At 41.1% G+C, this 21,173-nt stretch overlaps 1 long non-coding RNA gene across 5 annotated transcripts in view; it reads right to left on the bottom strand.

Moving 5' to 3' along the window:
• The window catches only part of LOC141574803 (uncharacterized), a 48,626-nt gene extending 35,677 nt beyond the window's left edge, over positions 1 to 12,949 (bottom strand). For 2 of the 5 annotated variants that reach the window (XR_012501972.1, XR_012501971.1), the window contains exons 1-3: positions 12,792 to 12,948; positions 10,695 to 10,744; positions 9,305 to 9,391 (exon numbers count right to left, since the gene is read on the bottom strand). This is a non-coding gene — a long non-coding RNA (uncharacterized LOC141574803). Of the gene's footprint in view, positions 1 to 9,304; positions 9,392 to 10,694; positions 10,745 to 12,791 lie in introns of all 5 variants that reach the window. The other 3 variants (XR_012501970.1, XR_012501968.1, XR_012501969.1) reach the window with 2 other exon arrangements.
• Positions 12,950 to 21,173: the final 8,224 nt, after the last annotated feature.

Raw genomic sequence — 21,173 nt, 5'->3', positions numbered from 1 at the left:
AAGGGATGGAAAAAGATACTTCAAACAAATAGGGAAAAAAGGGGTGAGCTACACCTAAAACAGTCAAAAAGACATTAATCTAGCAAAGGTCAAAAGAGGCAAAGAAGGTCATTATGTAATGACAGGAGTCAATCCATCCAAATAATGTAACGATTATAAATATTTATGCATCCAACATCAGAGCAACTACATATATGTATAGCAAAAACAAGCTAAAAGGCAGAATAAACTACAGTATGATAATAGTTGAGAACTTTAACACCCCACTCTCCACAAGTGATAGATCATCCAGACAATAGTTCAATATAGGATCAGTTGACATGAACAACACTAAAGATCAAATGGTCCTAACAGTCATATATAAAATATTCTGTCTAACAAAAGCTGAATATAGATTCTTCTCAAGTGTACAAATTTTTTTTTCTAGACAAGACCACATATTAGTTCATATATCAAATTTCAACAAATTCAAGACTGAAATTATATCAAATGTCTTCTCTGATCATAGTATAAAACTAGAAATCAGTAGGAGGAGGAAAACTGGAAAGCTCATGAATATATAGAAATTGATCAACACTCTCCTAACCAAAGAATAAATTTAAGAGGAAATAACAAAGTGTCTTGAGACAGACTAAAATGGAAACAAAGCATACCAAAGCCCATGAGATATAGCAAAACCAATTCCGACACGGTGATTTATTACAATAAATGCCTAACTTAAGAAATAAGAAAGAGCTCAAATAAACAATCTTACTTTTCTCCTCAAGGACCTGGAAAAAGACCAAACTGAGCCAAAGTTAGCAGAAGGAAGAACATAATAAAGATTACGGCAGAAGTCAATGTGATAGACAAAAAAACAGTAAAATTTAGCAATATTAAGAGCTAGTTCATTAAATAAATAAATAAAATTTTGAACTTTTAGCTACACTACACAAAGAAAAGGAGAGAGGACCAAAATCAACAAAATTATAAATAAGAGAGAAGACATTGCAACTCTACCACAGAAATAAGAAGGATAATAAATTACTATGAACAACTATATGCAGATAAACTAGACAACCTAGATAAATGGAAAAAAAAAAATTCTCAGAAACATACCTACCAAGAGTGAATTAGGAAGAAATAGAAAATCTAAATGAACCATTTAACACTGTGGAGAATAAATCTGTAATCAAAATTCTTCAAATGAAGAAAAGGTCAAGATCAGATGGTTTCACTGGTAAATTTTACCAAATATGTAATGAATTAATGCCAATCCTCAAGTCTTTTAAAAAATAGATGAAGAAGGAAAATTCCCAAATTCATTTTACAAGGCTAGCATTGCTTTGAAACTGCCAGAGAAGAAAATTTAGGTCAATAACCCAGATGAATGTAGATTATAAAATTCTGAATACATACTAGCAAATCAAATAAATGTGATGCCATCGCATTAATAGAACAAAAGAAAAAATATAATGATCAATAGATACAGGAAAACACTGAACAACCTAGGTATAAAATGAATGTAACTCAAGGCCACGGTTCAAAACATACTCAGTAGTTGAATTCTGAAACTTTCCCCTAATGTCAGGAACAAGGCAAAGGAGCCCACCCCCACCACTCACTCAGCACAGTAATGGGAGTCCTAGCCAGAGCAGTCAGGTAAGGAGGAGACAGGAAAGTCATCAAAACTGGAAAATAAGAAGTACAAATATCTCTAGTTTAAGATAACATGATTATATCTATAGGAAGTCCTAAAAACTTCACCAAAATCCCATTAGAACTAAGCAGCATAATCAGTAAAGTTGCAGAATAAAAATTTTAAATGCAAAAATCAGTCATATCTCTATACACTGAAAATTATCTGAAAAAGAAATAAAACAATTCTATTTATAACAGCATCAAAAACAATAAAATAATGACTAAATTCATCCAAGGTGATAAAATATCACTCTAAGAAATAAACTAAAACATACAGACAAATGTAAATTTATCCCTTGCCTATGGATTGGAAGAATTAATATTGTTAAAATGTCCATACTACCCAAAGCCATCTGTTGATTTAATTCCTATCAAAATCCAGTGGCATTTTTTAAAGTAGGAAAAAAAAATACAAAAATTTATAAGGAACCACAAAAGACCTTGTACATACAATGTTGGAGATATTGCACTCTATATCAAACTATAATATAAAGCTATAATAATCTAAAATAGCATGGTACTGCCATAAAAACAATGGAATAGAACTGAGAGTCAAGATACAATCCCATGCATGTAAAGTCAACCAGTATTTGACAAGGTGGTCAGGAAGACTCAGTGGAGCAGACAGTCTTGTTAATAACTGGGCTTGGAAAATTTTATATTCACATGCCAAAGAATAAAATTAGACCTGTATCTAACACCACTCTGAAAATTAAGTATAAAGGAAAGAAAGGCAAATATAAGACTGGAAGTCATAAAATTCCTAGAAGAAAACAGTAAAAGTCTTTTTAACACAGGTCTTAAAAATTATTTTTGATGATACTTTAAGCATAAACAATTAAAAAAAAAACAAATGAAACTACATCAAACTAAAAATCTCCTACACATTGAGACAATCAACAAAATGAAAAGACAGCCTATATAATGGGGAAAAAATCTAAAAATCTTATAACTAATAAGGAGTTGATATCCAAAATACATATCATACAACTCAAAAGCATCAAAACAAATAACCCACTTAAAAGCTGTGCAAAAGACCTGGAAATACATTTTTTCCAAAGAAAATACATGAATTTCCAACAAATACATGAAAATGTGCTCAACATCACAAAACATTAGGGAAATTAAAATCAAACACGCAAGGAGATTTCAACTCAGGATTATTAGGATGAATTTATCAAAAAGACAAGAGGCTTACTATTAAACGCTAGCAAAGATATGGAGAAAAGGGAACATTTGTGTACTTTTGATTGGCTTATGAGTTGGTTTGGCCTCTATGAAAAACACTAGAGAGGTTCCCCAACATTTAACAGGACTACCATATGACCCAGAATTTCCACATTTGGGAAATGTATCTAAAATAATTGAAAACATTATGTTGAAGAGATATCTGCACCCATGTTCACAGCAACATTATTTATAACAGCCAAGAGATGATAACGACCTATCAACAAATGCTTGCATATAAAAGTTGTGCTATATTTAGACAATGGAGTATTATTCAGCAATATAAAGAAGGAAATTCTGCCATTGGTGACAATATGGATGGACGTTGAGGGCATCATGCTAAGTAAGAGAAGTCAGGCAGAGCAAGACAAATACTGTATGACCTGATTTATATGTGAAAAAAATAAGCAAAAATTAAAATATCACATTTTTGGTTACCAAAGGTGGGCAGTGGGAAGAGGGAGAATTTGGTGTAGGAAGTCCAAACATACCAACATCCAGTTATGGGATAAACAAGTATTGAAGTGTTATGTACAATGTGAATACAGTTAACAGTGCTCTATGGTATATTTGAAAGCTGTTAAGCAAGTAGACCTCAAGTGTTCTCATAACAGGAAAATATATTTTGTTTCCTTTGTTTTTTGCATCTACATTTAGATGATGTATGTTAACTAATCTTATGTGATAATCATTTCACAATATATCAAAGTCAAATCATTATAATATGCATTTGAATCTTAAACAGCACCATATTGTATCTCAATAAAACAGGGGGTGGGTAATTTATAACAGTTTTACAATAATTTTCTTGAAATTAAAGGAAAATCTTGAAACAAAAGAAAATGGAAACACAACTTACTAAAACTTATAAAATACCATGGAAAGAATTATGAGTTTATTACAACAAATTAGTATGACAAGAAAAAAGAATTGCAAATAAACAACATTACTTCTCAAGGGACTAGCGCAAAAAAAAAAAAAAATCCCACTAAGTTCACAAGTAGCAAAGAAATGAAATAACAAATGTGAGAGAAGAAATAAATAAAGACTATAAATATTAGAAAACATCAATGCTAGAGGTTGTTTTTGAAATGGTAAAATTGACAAACTGAGCTATACTAACAAAGGGTAAAACAATATGCAAATGAATCAGAAATGAGAGGCGATATTATAACTGATACAACAGAAATACAACAGGTTATAATAGGTGACTATCAACAAATACACACAAATAACTCGGATATCCTGGAAATAATAAACTCCTAGAAATATAAAAACTACCAAAACTGACTAATAAACAAAACAGAAAATCTGAACAAACCAATGATGAATGAAAAGATTGTATCAGTAATAAAAAAATAAATAAATAAAAAAATAAAAAGAGGCTAAGACCAGACAGTTTCATTGGGATATTCAACCAAACATTTAAATAGAATTAATACAGTCATCTCAAACTTTTTAAAAACATGAAGAGGAGGCATATTTACAAATTCATTTGATGAGTCCAACATTACCCTGATATCAAAGCTAGATAAGAACACTACAAGGGGGAAAAAAAAACTGGCAAGTATTACTGATAAATATAGATGCAAAATTTCTCAATGAAATATAAGCAAATCAAATTCAATGGTATATTGAAAAGATCATATACCATGTCAAGTGGAATTTATCCCTGAATCCAAGGACAATTCAACCTATGTAAATCAAACATGTGATGCATCACATTAATGAATGAAATATAAAAATCGTATGGTAATCTCAATTGATGGAGAAAAACATGTGAAAAAATTAAACAACCTTTCATAAACAAACAAACAAATAATAAAAAGCCTCAACAAATTGCTATACAAAGTAAGTAATTAAACATAATAAATGTCATACTGGACAAATTCACAGCAAACATCATACTCAATGGTGAAGTGTTTTCTGACAAAAATATAAAGAAAATGTTTGTGCACTCACCATTCCTTTACCACATAATACTGGAAGTCCTGGCCAGAGCAATTAGGCAAGATAAATACATAAAAGTAATCAAAATTGAAAAGGATGAAGCAAAACTATTTGTTTGCATTTAATATGATCTTATATGTAGAAAATCCTAATGATTCCATCAAAAACCTATTACAAATAATAGACAAATTCAGTCAAGTTGCAAGATACAAATATCAACATGTGAAGAGCAGTGTGTTTCTATATACCAACAATAAACAATTTGAAAAATAAGTTTAAAAAGCATTCATATTTAAAATGTCATCAAAAAAATTAGGAATAAATTAAACCAAGTAGGTAAAATATCCTTACAGTGAAAATGACAAAACACTGATTAAAAAAAAAAAAAAAACTGAAAAAAAGATAAATGGAAAAAATTTTCATGGTTATGAATTAGAAGTATTAAAACTGTAAAAATGTCTGTGTCACCCAAAGCTGTCTATAGATTCAATGCAATCCCTATCAAAATTCAAATGACTTTTACACAGAAATACAGAAAACAAGCCTAAAACTTGTATGGAACCACAAAACACCCCTAATAGCCAAATCAACCTGGTCAAATAATTAATCTAGAGATATCACAATTCCTAATTTCAAACTTTATTACAAAACTATAGTAATCAAAAATGGTAGGTAACAGTAAAAAATGGAGGCCAAGTCCAATGAAACAATCAAGTGCTCAGAAACAAACCCACTTATATAGTGTCAACAAGTACTTCACACGGGAACCAAGAAGATGTAAAGGGAAAACTATAGACTCTTCAATAAATTGTGCCGGAAAAAAACTTGATAATGGCCTACAGATGAATACAATTGGACCCCTTTCTTGCAGCACTCACAGAAATTAACTCAAAATGGACTGAAGGCTTAAATGTAAGACCAAAAACTGTAAAACTACTTGAAGAAAATGTAAACAAAAAGCTCCTTGCTGTGGTTTTGGCAAATATTTTTTGGATATGACAACAAAGGTTCAAGTAACAAAAGCAAAAACAAACAAGTGGAACTACAGCAAATTTAAAAAACAACAACAACAAAAAAACCAAACCAAACCAAACAAAACAAAAAAGCCCCCAAAAAAACCTCCATAGCAAAACAAATAATCAGCAAACTAAAAAGCAACTACAGAATAAAATAACATACAGGCAATTTTTTTTTCCATTTTTTAATCAAAAAACTTTTTTTATAAAATATATAAGTAAGTCATAAAATAATAGTAATAAAATAAAAAATTAAAAATTAAAAATAGGCTAAAGGACTTGAGTAGATTTTTTTTCAAAAAGACATATAGATGGCCAATAGGTACATGAATAAATGCTCAACATCACAAATCATCAGGGAAACGTAAATCAAAATCACAATGACACATCACGTCACACCTGTTAGAATGGCTATTATAAAAAAGAAAAAGAAAATTTGCAAGAATATGAAGAAAAGGTAACACTTGTTTAATTTTTCAGTCAAAATATAAACTGGTACAGTCGAATGAATATAAAAGAATTAAATTGGACCCCATCTTACACTACTCACAAAAATATCTCGCAATAAAATAGTCAAATTGTGACTTGAAATCATAAATACCGTAAAAAAAATCATAGAGTAAAATCCCCTTGACCTTGATCTTGTAAATAATGATTATTTAGATATGACTCCAAAGTACAGGCAACCAAAGCAAAAGCAAAAAGAAACAAGCAGGACTAAGTCAATGTAAAAACTTCTGCATAGAAAAGAATTTGAAAAACTTAAAAGACATCATATGGAATGGGAGAAACTATTAGCAAACCATCTTTTGATAAATGGTATTTACTGAAGTATATAAATACCTCATACAACTTAGCAGCCAAAAAAATAAAATCTATTTAAAAATGAATTAAATATCTGAATAGACATTTTCCTTAAGAAAACGTACAAATGTCCAACATGAAAAGGTTGTCATTAATCATCAGGGAATTGCAAATCAAAACCACGAGACCTTATCACAACTGTTACAATGGCTACAGTCAAAAAAGACAGGTGAGTACAAGGATTGGAAGGGATGTGAAGAAAATCCTTGTGTGTTGTTGGTAAAAATGTAAATAACCACAGCCACTAGGAAAAGCAGTATGGAATTTCTGTCAAAAATTAAAAGTAGTATCCAGGTGTCCAAGCACCATTTGTCAAAGAGACTATCCTTTGCCCACTGAACGTGTTTTACTTCCATCTCAAATAGTAGTTGACCTAGTATACAGGGGTTTACTACTGGGTCCTCTATACTGTTAATTTAAACCATGTATGTATTTTAATACCAATATCATTGTGTCTCATACTGTAGCATTGTGATTTAGTTCTAAATCAGGAAGTGTGATGACTCCCAATTTGTTCTTTCCCAGGATTGCTCTGGTGTCTGGGTCACTGGTAGTCACATAAAAAAATTTTAAGATTGATTTCTCTCCATGTGTAAAAAATGCTGTTGGAATATTGATAGAAATTGCACTGAAACTGTAAATGGCTTTGGGTATTATGGACATTTTAACCTTAATTCTTCTGTTCCATTAGCCATACTTCTGGCCCAGTGTATCTTTCCACTTGTTTTGTCTTCTTCAATTTTTTCCATAGAAGTCTTATAGTTTTCAAAGTACAAATTTTTCACTTCCATAGTAAAGTGTATTCTTAGGTATTTTATTGGTTTTAATGCTATTTTGAATGAGGAAACTCTAGCATCTACAATAAATGTTGCTGGGAAGATTGGAAAACCACAAGCAGAAAAATGAAATTGGAAACTTACTTTCCGCTACTCACAAATACAATTTAAAATGGATTAATGACTGAAATGTAAGACCTCATACTTTAAAACTCCTAGAGGAAAACATAGAGAAGAAGATACTTAACTCTGGTTTGGGTAATAATTTTGGGATATGACCCCAAAACACAAGCCAGAAAAGCAAATATCAACAGGTGGGACTACATCAAACTAAAAAGATCCTGCACAGCAAAAGACATAATCAGCAAAATATAAAGCCTAATATAGAGTAGGAGAGAATTTTTGCAAATCATATATTGGATGGAGGGTTAATATCAAAATATATGTAGACCTCATATAACACAATAGCAAAAAAAAAAAAAGAAAAAAAGAGTAGAAAATCCAATATAAAAAATGGGCAGTGAATCTAAATTTATATTTTTCCAAAGAAGACACCCAAATACACAAAATGTACATGAAAAGATATTCAACATGACTAACAATTAGGGAAATGAAAATTGAAAGTGGAATGAGATATCCCCTCCCTCCTGTCAGAAAGGCCATCACCAAGAAGACAAGAGACAGTGCTGGCCAGGATGAGGATAAAAGAAAACCCCTGTACACTGTCGGTGGGGATGTAACCTGGTTCAAGCACTATGGAAAAGCTATAGAGGTTACCCAAAAATTAAAAAGAGCTACCATATGCTCCAGCAGTCCTCCTTCCTGGTGTGCATCTGAAGGAAGTGAAAACAGGGTATTGAAAAGATAGGTGCATTCGCATGTTTATTACAACATTATTCACAATAGCCAAGATATGGAAATGACCTGAGTTTCTAACAATGAAAGAATGGATAAAGAAGAAATGACATTGACATACAATGGAATATTATTCTGCATTATGAAAGAAGGAATTTCTGCCATTTGTGATATTACAGATTGACCTTGAGGTTATTATGCTTGGTGAGATGAAATAAACAGAGAAAAGACAAACGTAAGATATCAGATATACAAAAACAAACGAACAAACAAAAAACAAGCAAGCAAACACTTAGAAACAAATTGTAAAATGGTGGTAACTAGGTGTCGGGGTGGAGGAAATGGGGAGATGTTAAAGGGTACAAATGTGCAACCAGAAGATAAATAAGTCATGCAGATCAAATGCACAGCACAGTGATTACAGACTACAGTGCTGTACCAGTCTCCAAAGTTCCTAAGGTACTATCTTGTGAATATTCTTGCCACAAAAAATAAAGAAAATTATACTTGTGAGTCATGTGAGAGGTATTAAATCTGTTTGTGATCACATTGCTGTATGTAAGTGGATCAAATCAACACACTGCAGACTGTGAAAAAAGAAAAAGTAGAGCTGCATGATTTCACTTACACGTGTAATCTAAAAACAGCCGAATTCACACAAAGAACAGAGTGGTGGTTGTCAGGGCCTGAGAGTGGGGAAATGAGAAGATGCTCAAAGAGTACAAACGTCCATGTTTAAGATGACTAAGTTCTGGGAAATCTCATGAACAGCATGGTGACTACAACTAACAATGCTGTATTATTTATCTGAAAGTTACTGAGAGCAGATCTCAAAAATTCTCACCACAAAAGGGAATTTTATGGGTTTATGGAAGTATCCTTATTGTGATAATCATTTCACAATATATATCTGTATCAAATCACCACATTACTTACTGGTAGGGCTGTGTCTGGGTCACTGTCTCTCAGGACTCAGAATTCAGTGAGTCTGTTTCACTTCATGGCTGAACATATTCAAATGGCCTGTTTATAAAATAAAAATAAAATGACTAATAATTCATTGTGACTGACTTCAAGAATTTTTTGTTGTTTTTAATTTTGTTCCCATGCCTACATTTCACACTACTGGAACAAAATCAAATATACGCCAAAACAAATAGCACATTACAATAATGATACCAGAGTCGTGAACATAAATATTCAATGTTTCTTCCTGATGTTTTCTAATCAGAAATGTTTTTTAAAATATTCAAACTCACCGGGTCCTAGCTGATAGCTATGTGACAAAAGTCAAATAAGACAAAATGACAGACAACCCTGCAAGTGGTTTTAGATAATTCCATATTTTGTGCCAGAAATTAATTACCTCTTAGAAAATCACATAAAAATACTTGAAGCTCAAACCCTGGAACGTTTCTCAATTTCATCAAACTCACATGTTATTATAATATCTGTGTCCATTTAGATGATGAGGTAGGTAAAGATAAAAAGTGATCTGTTCTTCTGTGTTTAGTACAATTAAAATAACTAAAAATGATTATAAAATGCTTCTAAGAAATTAGATAAGATCTAGAATACAGATGGAGATATGAAAATGCTTTTCCTTGCTCTGTACAAGAGTAGTAGCCCATCAGGTACAAATGCGTCAGATGACAAGGTACCTTCATGTTAAAAACAATGCCATCACTGCAAAGGAAAGCTTTACTGATTGTACTGAAATAAAAGAAAAAAAATAGAATTGGAAAAAGATCACTTTGCCATAAAAATGCTCATGGTCACAAATAGTATAGAGAAGCAACTGTGGCAGATGTAAAAAGACGTAGAAGCCATCATTCCTCCACTGAATATGATTACACCAAATTGTGACTTAATCATTTACCAAATTGTGACTTAATCACTTCATAAACGTAATGGATAACATTTCTGCTTCTATAATTTAAAATATAATAACCTTTAAAATATTCTGAGAGGTATGGTAGTCAAATTTGTGTTCTAAGAAGTACTTTAGACACACCTAAGAATAACTAATGGTCAGAAAGATCAAATGCAATCAGCTACCACCCCATGCAAATTAATGGCATTCAGCAGATATTCATATATAAAATATGTATTACTGTACAATATGTAAATAAAATCAAATATTGTATTAATATCTAATGTAAAATACCAGGAAATGTGCTGTGCCAAAATTGGAAGCGTCCTGGTGTAAACAGATTACAATTTTGTATTCAGTTTTCATAATGGGATAATACTGTGATCTGAGCAGAAATTGTAAAGAGATTTCTCCAAGAAAAATTCCTGACCACATCAAAAGTTGCACACTTACTATAAGGCGTTTCCCCTTGTTTACTCTCAGTGTCAGAAAGTGACTTGGATCTAGAATAGGAGAATAAAAAAACTTTAACGAGACATAGGAAAGCACTCTCTGTTAAAGAAAATAAATCAAAAGAAAAAATGAAAGGGAAATTAAGATTCTACAAATACAAATACCAATTTTTATGGGAAAGGGTTAAAATTGAAAAAAGATTATATTCTTATTTCACCTTTTGAACAAAGGTATAGAAATCTAAGCTAAATAACTTCATATTTTGCATTTATTAGGAGAAAATATATTTGCAATGAAAAGCAGTCATTGTCCTGCCTTTTAAATATTCTGACGATTTAGCTTTCAATATATTTCATCTCAAATGGTCTTAAGCAGTATGTACAATGGTTGGTATTTTAAAAATCACCACTGTATTTGGAACTTATAAAAGTAATTCACAATTTTTAAAATTATATTCTTGTAAGAATTTGGTAGTGGCCTAGGTATTATTTTTAACAAAACTGGTCACCCTGGAATGCTGCAAAAGGTTTTTCAATAAGCTTATACTTACATATATTTAAGACTGTCACTGTATTAATATTACGGAAACAACAGGCCAGCCAAGAAACAAGCACCACTTGGAGGGTTGGAATACTCAGATTTATTACACTGGCAGGCTCAGAGTGTCTTCTGCTCTGAAGCTCTGAGCACCTCCAAAACTTGTGCATTAGGCTTTATAGAGTTAATTGCAAGCATGGGGCTATTAGCCAATAAGGTGTGAACAGCAAAAGCAGGGAATCAGTACACTGGAATTTATCTATTAGGAACAGAGCATGTTACTTTTGGGAGACCATGATTGGGTTAACAAATTGTAACAGACCCCAGCCACTCATCTCCTTAAAGAAGAACAAATGTGCTTAGTTAACTGCCTTGCAAATAGGCACCTGTGCATCGGCATGCCAGTCTCCTGGCAGTAAAAAGCAGAGACAATGCCTTTCTTGCATAGTTGAGGTTTTAGATAGAACTCTGCTCATTGCAAAGCAACAACCCAGGCCCTCAGCTATAAACACAGGGTGTGTCTGCTGTTAGATAGTCTTCTATGCCCCAAACAAGGAGCTGGCTGGGCTGGTGGCCTTTTCTAACATATCTATAAGGATATATCTTGTTCCCCTCTTCCCATGACTTCCCTAAAGATAAACAAAGCCTTTGCACTCACAGTGATTTCTACAATCTCAATCCCACCCTGTCTTTCCTTAAATTCCTGTATTCTATCACACAACTGTTAGTGATTTTTCCTTTGATTGTACACAATAAATGTGGGAGCATTTGAGAGGCTCGTGGAGTTGGCTCCCGACACCCTCTCCCTCTCTTGACTTTTTCCACAGAGTCTTGAGTAATTCATTCAGTCTCAGTGGGACTTCTGCTGGCCAGAACCCAGTTACTGGCACTTGTTGAGCTAGGATTTATGAGTTAACTTGTTAGCCCAGTAAACCAACACTTATTAAACTTCAGATTTCTGAGTTAGCCCAGCAGTACTTAGATCAGTAAACTGACACTTATTACACTTAGATTTAAGAGTTAGCTTGTTAGTCCAGCCCAGCTTTTCCTTCTCATTATGAGAAAATCTCAATCGTGGCAATATTTTGACTTGAAAATGAGATAAGCTAAGAAGCACATTTTAAATATAAAATATTTTAAGTACAAAATAAATAATTGTATTCCTTTAAAGACAGGAAATTAAAAGCATAATAAACTCTGACTTTGACACACAAAATATAAAAGTTAATATAATGTGTTTTCATACACCTCTTTCCCTGTTTCAGTAATTTCTCAGCCCCTTTCACGTTACACCCGAGTCCCCGCCCGTGACCTGTGGTGTAAACACCTCCGACCACACGGGGAAGGGGGGGACCCAGGCAGTGAGAATGAGGGGGCGCGAACACCCCCGTGGCCCCGATGGACGCGGACCCTCACCCCCTCCCAGCAGGTGAGGACAACAGTCGAAGCGGGTCCGCCAGCGCACCAGTCCCCTCCCTCCTGGACTGGAAACCCAACTCGGCCAGGTCCACACACACCCCGGTGTGAAGCTGGCTTAGCATGCGGGGAAACCGGCATTACCTCAGACAGCGAGCGAGGAGCGTCCTCCTCCTGCAGGAACGAGGGCCACGCGGTCCCGAAGCCGCCATGGCGCCTCCCGCTCCTCCCTGAGGAAAAGGAGCGTCGCCCCCAGGGAAGACGCCGACCACGTCTGTCGCGGAATGCGCATGCGCCCCACCATCTAAGAAATGTTGGCTTCGCGCGCCCCCTGCAGTTCCTTGAGGGCAGTGCTGGATGTTCAGAACTCACTGGAGAACACATGACCCGTCCCAGCCATGATGCTAAATCACTGGAAATCTTAGTGCCCTGGTCTCTTTGTTAATGTCACTGGTGATGCTCTGATCCAGCCATGTCTGCTCTCTTGCCTGGATCATGCCTCACTCCTTGGAACCACGCCTGGATCAGATGCAGAAGAGTCTCAAATCCCATATTTAGAGATGATCAGGGTTGGTCTGGAGTCCAAACCCAAATCTCTCAACACCCTGGGGTCCTCTGAGGAGTGTGGTTTTCTCAGAACCGTCTGTTCCATGTCAGAAGCAGACCAAGCCTCAGGTAGCTTAGAAGGAATGCAGCCCATGCTTTGGACAGTTCTCATTTCTGACCTGCATAATCTTGAGACCCTTTTGTAATTTCTAACACCCTTTTTTCTCATACCTGTATTGATGTTTATTTATGGCTAGCTGAAATATTGCTCTTATAATGCAGAGGTGCTATTGTTCTTCAGATAACAGAATATTTTGAAGGGATCAATTATTTATCACTCCCCCTAATTAAATATACTTTTAAAGCTAGAAATTTTTCAGGCGGGCAATCAGGTCCTCTTCTTGAACCAGTTGCTGAGGTGCTGAGATTATCTGGTCTGAGCTCCAGATCCTGATCCTGCTGGTGGCTTATGGTGATGTCAGTGTGAACATGTTTCTCCTCGTGCGCCGGTGTGGAAAGGGGACAGCCCTGTTCCCAGATGGGACAGTATCATGCTGACACTCAAAGCAAGCACAAAAAAGAATCACATAGAGTCCCCAGTATCAGCTCTCCCAGGTAGAAACGTCACCTCCATCACAGTGTTCCTGTGCTCCTGTCAGGCCTTCACTGCTCCCAGCAGGTCCTGCATGAGCAGTGTGACAGTTGAGTGCCTATCCCAGCACAGCATGGTGGTGACAATCCCACCTTAATCTGTTTATCTTTGGAATGTTCCCACACCTCTCTGAGCTTCACTTTGCTCTTCTCACAGACAGGGTTGTATAGGCATGGACCTCACAGGTTTATGGGAGGAAGTCATGGTACATGCTCACCTGGCGGCTGGCTCTGCAGAAAGGGCTGCTGGGCGTGCTGTGTGTCTTCACATTTATCCTTCTCTCTCCCCAGTGAAAATGCTCTCAGCCTCATCCTTCCCTGGCCTGTGGCCTTTCTGCATTTGCAAAAGAACATGCCACAGCACTTTAACCATGATGCCCTCACAGCCTCTTCTAGACGTGGTGCACCTCCCATATTCACCCACACAGATGAATCACAGGACAAACTAAAGCTGTAGGTGGTCTTTGGGTCCACAAGAGGGGCTGCTGTCTCCTCAGAACAAAGTAGGGTCGGGGCTGTACTGGGGAAAGACGAACAGAACCTGGAGCTCACACATCTATTAATTCCCCTGAAGAAGAAAATGAGTCACAAAGAGCTGTGGGTGGGGTCCCAGCCTCCCTGGGAATCAGAGGACTGTTGGACTGAGCTGATCGCTGAGAGACCCATCCCCCAACAGCCCCATCTCCCTCACCTGCTCTCTCCACATGCACCTCCATGACCTCCACAACTGGGGACTAGAGCAGGAGGAGAGGGGAGCAACCCACTCACAAAAGTGTCTCCAGCCCAGTCCTGAAGCTCCTGTGCATGGAGGATGGAGTAGGCTGTTCCCATGGCCTTGGAGAAAAGGATGTCACTAAGACCACACTCACAGCAGATCCCTGTCAGGCCTGCTCCATGACCAGTCCTCCCACTACAAGGATGACTATCACAGGGGAGGCAGTGGGCTGAAGCCACCACCTGGGTCCAAGAGCCAAAGAAGAGACTGTGAGAGCTCAGCATGGATGAAAGTCCAGGCCTCTGACTCTAGTTCATGCAGAAACCTCCCATGCCCTTTCCAGGACCTTGGGCCCCTGGCGACATCAGTATCTGCAGCTCACCTGGCAGCTCTGCACAGTTGGCCTACACTCCACAAGCCACATGCTACAAGCTACAGTTCCCTCCAACATGATGCACCTGCCCCACCTCTTCCGGGTCACTATGAACCTTCTAGCACCCACTGAGGCAGGGCCAGAAGGTAGGAGGTCTGCAGGCAGGGGGAGCTGTCTGAGTTGGGGTTCAGAGGCTGTGTGTCCCTTTTGAAGGCAGCAGAGCTTTCTTTTGGGGGAAGGGACAGGGAAAGTCATTTCTGTTGGTGAACATTTCTCTTTCCCCTCCACTTGTGCCAACCCCACAGCTGAAAATTTGCTGAAGAGCCAGAGGAAGGGTCAACTCAGGGCCTGGGGACAACCCCTATCTGTTTTTACCAGCACCACTGGCGCCGCAGCCAGCGTCACCGCCACCAGCTTCAGTAGTGGCACAAGCAGCATCTGCCGCAGTGGGGGCGCACTCTGAGGCGGAGCAACGGGGCCAGTCCACTCAGTGTTCCATCTCCTGCCTTAAAACTGGAGACAGAGCCAGCTCCAGCCCCAGGGCCCCTCTGCTCCTGATACGTGACCAGGAGGAAGGGGACAAGTAAGGAGCAGTCTGAACTCACAGCCTCCCCACAAGGCTGGAGGCAGAACTGCTGACTTTGCTGGATGTGCTTGTGGGTGGGCTCTCATGGGGGTGCTGGGGCAGGGCTTCCCTTTGAATAAGCTGTCCCACTCCATCCTTTCCAGGATCCAGACTTCTGGGACCAGAATCCAAGACCACAGCTCCACCGCTTATCAACCATGTGACCTGGGCAACTTTCTCAAACCCAAGCCTTCTCTGTCCACCTGCAGAGATGGAGGATAACAGGATGTCCTGCACAGAGTGTCTGTGTAGATTAAATAGATAGAACAGAAAGAAGAGTGGGTGGGGCCTGGCCCATTGGTTGCGGGAGGGGAGGTCACCCTGTGCAACCAGGTCCAAGGGTCACCCAGAAATATGCCCAGAGGTTCAGCTGCCCCAGCACTTATCACATATCTGATGTGAACTTAAACACAGGGAGAGAAACAAACAGCCTGAGTGTAGCTGCTACTGGGGAACATGCATCTGGGGAGTCAGAACAGAATGTGATCTGGATGGTGGAAGATGCCCCTGGAGTTAAGCAGAGTGGAGATGCCCTCTGGAGCCTGGATTTAGTGAGGATGGGCTTGTAGAAATTCCCCTCTCCTTTACCCACTGAGTCCCAAAATCAGTGTGGTGCTAGTGCCCTCAGCACAGAGAAAAACCCAGGCTCCAGCCATGTCCTCTACTTCCTGGACTCCCACTCTGATTGGTGATCCCCATCTGGGATGTAGAGATGAGTTATGGCTGATCATGTGATGTTCCATCTGCTCCAGGAGGTGTTGAAGAAGGTGGTTCCCTCTCAATGTCTGGGATTCACCTGGTCCCAGAAAAACAGCCCTAGCAATGAGCACATGGCACCACCATCCATGCTACTATCATTCAGCTCAACAGTGTGGCCACCTGCATCATCACCCCTACCACAAGGACTGAGCGTGGTGGCCCAGGAGCAAGCCTGGGTGGTGGAGCACTGGGTCAAGGTGGCCAGGGTATGGGATGGACTATCCAGTGAAGCCCGTCTCTGGAATCTCGGGAATGGCCTCTTCTCCTTTGCCTGCCTTCTGGATGGAAGTCTGCGGTCCAGGCCCCTGCACAGTCCCAGGTCTGTCCTGCCGGGGCCATGCTGACCTTGACTCCCAGCTCTCAGTGGGTGGATGCTTCCTACCTATATTCTTCCGCGGGCTGAGCTAACTTCATTCCTGTGGATTTTCAAAATCCTGCTGTCTCATGTATTGAATGCCCTCTAGGTCCTCCCTGGGTTCCCTGGGGGTGTGTCTCATCCAGGGCAAATTGAGACAGTGAGGGGACTAAAGCTAGAGCGAGCAGGGCAGCAGCTTCCCACCTCCAAGCCTCCTATGTTCCCCTCCCCAAGGGTTCCAGTCCTCAGGAAATTTTGCTCCCTGAATGCAGACCTCTCTGCTCTGCCTCAAATCACTCTCTGAAGGAGACATGGGTCAGTTTCTATGTGGGTGGGTTTCTCTCCACAGGAAGTTCATAGTCAGTGTGGGGTCACTTATTTGTCTGCCATCCCCCCCGAGGCAGCTGGCACCTTCTGGGGGAAACAAATTTGACAGGCATGATCTGGGTTGGGGGCCAAGTCTCTAAGCCCCCTTGGGAAATAGGCCACCATTCCTACTGCTTTATGAATTGATTTTATTAAACATCCCAGGGGCTGGAGTCAAATTGGAGAATTTCTAGTGTTCTCTTTATACCAACAGAGCCCTGTCCAGCTGAAACTTAAACTGGTGGAAATGGATCTTCTCAGTAGAAATGGAAATGGAGGCCCCAGGTGACCAACCCCAGGGCTCCATCCCCAGCCCCACAGCACCTTCCTGCCCAGAGAATCCCAGTGAGACCCTCATCCAGACAGTCTGAACACTCCATGTTCTCAAGTAAAATGGATTTGCCCTTTAACTCCTCATGCACACATTTTCCCTGAACTTCTCCTTCCTTCTTACCCTTCCCCTTAGGAAGAGCTTCTGGAAATGTAAAGATCTGTGTAGCAAAGCTGATTCCTGGAGCAGGGGTCTGCTCATCGAGGTAGCGTGGAGGCCTGAGTTCTGGAGAGAGGAGGGTCAAGGAGGGAAGGAGATGGGGTGGGATGTGGTTTTCAGTTTCTCACTAAAGCGTCTGAAAATTCCCCATCTTCTCTGGATCAGCAGGACGAGGGATGTGTTCTGTTCACAGGCAATTGGAGGGGCAGAAGGCCCTGGGAATGTGGTGTTTCCGTGCTGCTCCAGTAGGAGGCACTCAGATGGCAGCGCTAGCGGGTCTCTGGCTCCTATTCTAGTCCCTCCTGCTGGCAAGTGGCTTCTTCCAGTCTCCTGGGTGGACGGGGTGGGTGGGGGTAACTTTCTTCCCTCACCAGCCCCATCTGTCCTCAGGAGTCCTTGCTACTCATTCTGTCTTCGCTGCACCTCCGAGGGGAGGGCGCCCTTCTCATCCCAAGGATGAGCACTGCAGGGATCCTATGGTCTAGGTGTGCATATGGCCGCCCAGTCCTGGGTCCGAGTGGCTGGGCCAGAGACAGATATGTGTTCATTCTGTGACTCCACACTGTGCCCAACTCACCATCAGTGCTGGTCAGTGACGGTCAGGATTGTCACCCTGGTCCCCACTCAGCAATGACACAGGCCCCGGGTGCCTCATGAGAAATGTCTGGGAACTGGTGGGAGCTTAGTTGATCTTTCCTGAATGACTTCAGAAGCTTCATATGAATAAGGAAGCAAAGTGTCCTGTCCCCTCCCACCTTGTGAGTCAGAGGTGGTGCCTCGGGGTCACGTTCCTGAGTTGATGAAGAAAGCCTGCTGTGCAGGGGGTGTTCTGAGCTGTTCCCGGGGAGGGCAAGGCTTCAGCATGGCCTTGTTTCCAGGCTGGGTGGCAGAGACTCCAGGGGTCCTGGGGCAGGCAGGGACCTCAGTCTGGCCTCCAAGGCCCATGTCCCCTCCATCCACAGCTCCACCCAGATGGGGGACTGCCACCGCTTGGGAGCCCGGAGGACACAACTCCCACCAATGGCGGAGCTGGACTGGGGAAGGGAAGCTGTCCCAGGGCCTCTGGCTGAGAAGGGGATATGGCCTCTCCTCTGTGGGCCCCTGAGCACCCCACTGCCATTCTGCAGGCCTCTGCCTCCTCAGCCGGGAAATGGAGGGAGGATGACCCCGTGGGGCCAGCCTCACAGAGCGGCGATGAGGAGAAAGGAAGGAGGGTGTGGGGCTTTCTGTTCTGCTTCAGCAGTAGGTGAGGATAAAAGTGACATGGCCCTGAGACCTCAGGAGAACCTGGCGGTTAAGTGGGCGTCCAATATTTGCCAGGTGAGGAAACAGGCTCCGGGAGGCTAGGCCAACAGCCCCGAATCACACACCCAGTGCGTGCCAGCGTTGGGATTGTTCTGGAATCAGAACATGCTGGAGGGCACGTAGCACTGCTACCATTGCCCGGTTCAGGTGTCAGGGTCTGAGTTCAGGGGGCTTGGGGAACCGGGTGAGGGGGGCAGGCTCAATGGCTCTGTCCTCCACTCCGGCAAGAGCAGCCTCCAAAGCCCAGCGCCTTGGGGCGGGGCCTCCAGAGCCCGGGAGAGGCTGCGGGAGGGGGTGAGTGGCCTGCAGGGTAGGGGCTGCAGGGTCAGAGGAGGGGGCTACCCCCAGCTGGAGGCCCCCAAATCAAGGGAGGAGAGGCCTTCCTCCTCCAGCCCCGCCTCCCACTGCCATGTTAGCTAAGATCCTCCTTCCAAGTGACTGCCAGGAGGGCCTGGAAAAGCTGATGCAAGTAGACATGGTGATGGGAGTAGCCAAGGTTCAAACACCCTGTGATTTGCTGACACAAGTCTTGGGGGTTGACTAGGAGCCAGGGTTCTTGTAGGGCGAGGGGTGTGGAGATTGAGGAGGCTAGTAAGGGTCCCAGACTGCTCCTTCTGCAAACAGCGGGGTGGGCCCAGAGCTGAAGGTGAGGGGTTTTCAGGGAAGGGTCTGTAGGGCCCTGAGATCAGAATCCAGGTTCATCCCCTCCCTCAGCAAAAACATCACCGACCTGGTGATGCTGGACCCAGTGTGGAGGGTGATCTGGATGTGAGTCTGGGGGCTGAGCAGGGGGACCAGGGTCAAGGCCTGGGAAGAGAGAGGCCACACACCAAGGCCTGGGCTGTCAGCATTCAGCAGACCTTTTGTGAGACTCTCATGGCCAGTCCTGTGAGCTGGGGTGTCAGGCCCATTTTAGGGGTGAGGAAAAGGAGGCTCCAAATACAACAGTGGTCCAAGTTCCCTAGGCTAGTGGAGCCACAGAACTGGCAAACCACAGAGCTGCAGGGTGTTTTGTTGGAGCTGGACTCAGCCTCTCCCACAAGGGCTTCCTTAGGGTGAGAGTGAAGTGGGGCCCCGCAAAGTCCATCACATAAGTGGTGGAACAGTCCCGTCCTGCCCCAGGCTTCAGCTTCCCTGTGTGTCAGCAGAGAGGGTTTTGCTACAAGCTCCCTAAGACTCTGCCCCAATGTTTTCCCTTCTTTGGTGCCAAGACTTTTGTTTGGATCTAAGTCCTGATTTCTGTGCATGCCTGGCCCCCTCCTGGGGCCTGGTCACAGGGCAGCATGAAAAGGAATGGGCATGGGGGCTGGAAATGATGGCAGGGCTCTTCCTGCTGGACTTCGGCTGTCTGCCTTCCAGGGGTATGAGTCTCTCCGACGTGTACATGTTATTAAATTTTGTTTGATTTTCCCCTGTTAATCTCTTTCACGTCAATTTAATTCTTATACTAGCCAGAAGAACCTAGAAGAATAGAGAAACACTTCTTCCTCCCCAAAAGTCCACAGTGAGGATGAGCTGCAATTTCCCTGGCTAAGCACACATCACTCACAGATGCTGCAGGTGGAGATCCTGGGGCGACTGACAAAAGCCAGCAGAAGGTGAGATTCTTACCAGGTCAAACTCCTGGGTCTCTTCCTGCAGAATCTTTTGGAAATGAGAAAGGTAAGCATTTTCCTCTTCTAGAATTCTATTAGCAGGAGAAAATATTTGTAGGGTTAGCTCCTTGGACTCAATGACTCTTGGTTTGAAATTCAGTAAATTACTCTTGGTTTGTGGAAATTTTTCCAACCAGACATTGTCACTATTTTTCTTTATCTCTGTCTTTTGTGTCATTTGTCATAAGGAGAAAAACCACTGGTCACATTAGGCTTTCTTTTTGTCTGTTCAGTGTCTTGAGAGCTTGGCCTGTTGGCCAGTGAGGAAACTCCCCAGTCTGTCCCACTCAGGAGGGGAATGCACAGTGTGAATTTGGAGACCAGCTGAACAGACTGGAACTCCAAGCCTTCTCCTGGTCAGTCTGCACCAGTTCTCAAGGGAGCTTGCCATAAGGTGTTCCAGTCCATGAGGGGTCTCTGTTGTCTCAACCTTTGCTGCTTTATTAATGATATAACAAAGTTCTTTACTTTCTCAGACTTTCTAGGGAATGAACTTTTGGATCATGGGGGCTACATCATGTTTGCCCTCAACAAGGATATCTCTTGCACCCATGGTAGCCTGGAAAGTTCCCGCTGGGTCTTTCTACAAATAGGCTATTAAGATATTACTCTTCAATGGCCAATGATGGATCCTTTGAGTTGGAAAAACTTCTAAATTGCTAATTTTTTAGAAAGCTCTCATCACA

The sequence above is a fragment of the Camelus bactrianus genome, chromosome 23 (assembly GCF_048773025.1).
Source record: "Camelus bactrianus isolate YW-2024 breed Bactrian camel chromosome 23, ASM4877302v1, whole genome shotgun sequence".
Lineage (NCBI taxonomy): Eukaryota > Metazoa > Chordata > Mammalia > Artiodactyla > Camelidae > Camelus > Camelus bactrianus.
The sequence above is the reverse complement of the archived record's forward strand: the minus strand, read 5'-3'. Positions and strand labels throughout refer to the sequence as shown.